This window comes from Malus domestica, chromosome 13, assembly GCF_042453785.1.
Source record: "Malus domestica chromosome 13, GDT2T_hap1".
In the NCBI taxonomy this organism is placed as follows: Eukaryota; Viridiplantae; Streptophyta; class Magnoliopsida; order Rosales; family Rosaceae; genus Malus; species Malus domestica.
Window position 1 is genome coordinate 3,019,698 of NC_091673.1, and position 4,304 is coordinate 3,024,001.

Below are 4,304 nucleotides of genomic sequence, written 5' to 3' on the forward strand. Positions count from 1 at the left end.
CCTGCTGATATGGGATACTTTTGCTTTTGACAGAGTAATGGATGTATCGGCACGTGTGCTGTTACGCTTGTCTCCACATGCTTCCTTGTATCCTTCGCACTTGCCCTATCTGTTCCTCAAGCAGATGCGGTATCTTCCCTGGAAACATAAGATGTTGAAGATGAGTACTCGAGAGCAATGCCAGGTAAGTAATCAGGTAAGGGGTTCCAGGCAGTCAGTTCCTGGCTGGAAGCTTGATTCCAAGTGCTGATTGATTGCTCTCTTTCTCCTTGTCTTGCAGGTAACAATAAGGCCAAAGGAAAAGACAGGGAAAAAGCATGATATGGGATACTCTTGCTTTTAACCCTGATGATATGAGATATTCTTGCTCTAGTATAGCTTGTTTGCAAAGGTATTATCGGGGGGAAAGAAAGCTGAATATTTCGAAAGGCTTCGTTGGGAGTGCCCTCTCAAATATGAGGAAGGGTTGAACATTTTTGCAGGTCTGCCTGTCCGTTGGGGATGGAGGTCGACATATATAGGAGTCTCCCTAACAACAAGTAGTAATGCTATTCCTTTACCCTGCTTGGTCATAGCACGGTAGTGGGAGCTACCAGCTTCACATGTTTTAACTCTGTCAGAGCACTTTGAAAAAGTGGTATGTGCTCTCGAGAAGTCTTCGACAGAATGCCCATAATTTCCGCAAAGCTGAGTGTGCGTGTGACAGGTGCTGACAAGGCTAGAAAAGTAGGTGCCTCTTCGATTTCTGAGATCGGCCCTCGTGGTCTCTGAGCAGCCCAGCTTTTGAGAAAGCGAGCGTCTCTTCGATTGATTCGGAGAACGATGCATCTTCGATTTTTAAGAAAGCAATCATGATGGGGGTCTGGCTCTCGAGATTCGGGGAGTAGTGTCACTTCGATTTTTGAGAAAGTAATCATGTTGGGAGTCTGGCTCTCGAGATTCGGAGGGCGGTGCCTCTTCGATTTTGGAGCAAGCAATCTTGTTGGGAGTGTTTTCTCGAATGTGAGTAAAGGTTGGGCATGTTTGCTAGTCTACCTTGCCACGAAGCACAGAGGTTGACACACAGGGATTTTCCAATTATCCAGCAATGGTACTGTTCCTTTACCCTCTCTTCGATTTTTGAGAAAGTAGTCATGTTGGGAGTCTGGCTCTCGAGATTCGGAGGACGGTGCCTCTTCGATTTTGGAGCAAGCAATCTTATTGGTAGTGTTTTCTCGAGTGTGAGTAAAGGTTGGGCATGTTTACTAGTCTACCTTGCCACGAAGCACAGAGGTTGACACACAGGGACTTTCCAATTATCCAGCAGTGGTACTGTTCCTTTACCCTTGTGGGTAATAATATGGTAGCTAGACCTTCAAAATTTATGGGTCTAAACTTTGTTAGTGCTGTTTCTTTGCTATTCTTTTACCTTTCTTGGTCAGAGCGATGTAGTGGGAGCTGCAAGCTTTACGTGCTCAATTTTGGCAGAGAACTTTGGCAAAGTTATCTGTGGTACCCATGAGCTAGTGTTGCGTGTGGGAAGTGGGTGATTGAACAGTAAGATTCATGTGTTTTCTACTTCCTCAGAAGTCTTCGACAGAATGCCCATAATTTCCGCAAAGCTGAGTGTGCGTGTGACAGGTGCTGACAAGGCTGGAAAAGTAGGTGCCTCTTCGATTTCTGAGATCGGCCCTCGTGGTCTCTGAGGAGCCCAGCTTTTGAGAAAGCGAGCGCCTCTTCGATTTCTGAGATCGGCCTTCGTGGTCTTTGAGCAGCCTAACTTTTGAGAAAGCAAACGCCTCTTCGATTTCTGAGATCAACCCTCGTGGTCTCTAAGCAGCCCAGCTTTTGAGAAAGCAAACGCCTCTTCGATTTCTGAGCAGGCGCCTCTTCGATTTCTGAAGATCCGTCGAGTGCAGATTTTTATAGGGGCTGGCATTAAGTTCCAAAGCACACTTGAATCTCCACCAGTAGAAGCTCCATTCTTGCACTTCTAAGATCTTGATTTGTCCAACCTCTTCTCTCTTCAACACCTTTGAAAATGTCTGGCCCCTCCGACCGTCGTTTTGACTTGAACCTTGTTGAAGAGGCAGCCCCGCCTTCTCCAGACAACATATGGCGCCCATCCTTCGTCTCCCCTACTGGTCCTCTTACCGTTGGGGATTCCGTGATGAAGAATGATATGACTGCTGCGGTGGTGGCCAGGAACCTTCTCACTCCCAAAGATAACAGACTACTTTCCAAACGGTCTGATGAGTTAGCTGTTAAGGATTCGCTGGCTCTCAGTGTTCAGTGTGCAGGTTCTGTGTCTAATATGGCCCAACGCCTATTTGCTCGAACCCGCCAAGTTGAATCATTGGCGGCTGAGGTGATGAGTCTCAAACAGGAGATTAGAGGGCTCAAGCATGAGAATAAACAGTTGCACCGGCTTGCACATGACTATGCTACAAACATGAAGAGGAAGCTTGACCAGATGAAGGAAACTGATGGTCAGGTTTTACTTGATCATCAGAGATTTGTGGGTTTGTTCCAAAGGCATTTATTGCCTTCGTCTTCTGGGGCTGTACCGCGTAATGAAGCTCCAAATAATCAACCTCTGATGCCTCCTCCTTCTAGGGTTCTGTCCAGTACTGAGGTTCCGAATGATCCCCCTCCGGTGCCTTCTCTTTCTGGGGCTCTACCGACTGCTGAGACTTCTCCTAAGCAACCCTTGTGAAGGCTCCCTCTTGTTTGTTTATTTTGACTCATGTATATGTACACATTTGTAGCTTATCGGGGATATCAATAAATAAGTTTTCCTTTATTTCAACGTATTGTGTTAAATACACCAAAACCTTCTTTGCTAAGTTCTTTGAATTTTCTTTTGTTGAAGCTTGTATGTTGAAGCTTTCTGAGTGGAGCATGTAGGTTGGGGTAGTGTTCCCTTAATTTCCCGAGTGAGGAAAACTTCTCGATTGGAGACTTGGAAAATCCAAGTCACTGAGTGGGATCGGCTATATGAATCTTAGAACGCCATTGTGCTCGGTCCTGTGTCATGTCCTTCGTTAGATCCAAGTACTCTAAGTCTTTTCTTAGAGTCTCTTCCAAAGTTTTCCTAGGTCTTCCTCTACCCCTTCGGCCCTGAACCTCTGTCCCATAGTCGCATCTTCTAATCGGAGCGTCAGTAGGCCTTCGTTGCACATGTCCAAACCACCGTAACCGATTTTCTCTCATCTTGCCTTCAATTTCGGCTACTCCTACTTTACCCCGGATATCCTCATTCTTAATCTTATCCTTTCTCGTGTGCCCACACATCCAACGAAGCATCCTCATCTCCGCTACACCCATTTTGTGTATGTGTTGATGCTTCACCGCCCAACATTCTGTGCCATACAGCATCGCTGGCCTTATTGTCGTCCTATAAAATTTTCCCTTGAGCTTCAGTGGCATACGGCGGTCAAACAACACGCCGGATGCACTCTTCCACTTCATCCATCCAGCTTGTATTCTATGGTTGAGATCTCCATCTAATTCTCCGTTCTTTTGCAAGATAGATCCTAGGTAACGAAAACGGTCGCTCTTTGGTATTTCTTGATCTCCGATCCTCACCCCTAACTCGTTTTGGCCTCCATTTGCACTGAACTTGCACTCCATATATTCTGTCTTTGATCGGCTTAGGCGAAGACCTTTAGATTCCAACACTTCTCTCCAAAGGTTAAGCTTTGCATTTACCCCTTCCTGAGTTTCATCTATCAACACTATATCGTCTGCGAAAAGCATACACCAAGGAATATCATCTTGAATATGTCCTGTTAACTCATCCATTACCAACGCAAAAAGGTAAGGACTTAAGGATGAGCCTTGATGTAATCCTACAGTTATGGGAAAGCTTTCGGTTTGTCCTTCATGAGTTCTTACGGCAGTCTTTGCTCCTTCATACATATCCTTTATAGCTTGGATATATGCTACTCGTACTCCTTTCTTCTCTAAAATCCTCCAAAGAATGTCTCTTGGGACCCTATCATACGCTTTTTCCAAATCTATAAAGACCATGTGTAAATCCTTTTTCCCATCTCTATATCTTTCCATCAATCTTCGTAAGAGATAGATTACCTCCATGGTTGAGCGCCCTGGCATGAACCCGAATTGGTTGTCCGAAACCCGTGTCTCTTGCCTCAATCTATGCTCAATGACTCTCTCCCAGAGCTTCATTGTATGACTCATTAGCTTAATACCCCTATAGTTCATGCAATTTTGTACGTCACCCTTATTCTTGTAGATCGGCACAAAAGTGCTCGTTCGCCACTCATTTGGCATCTTCTTCGTTTTCAAAATCCTATTGAAAA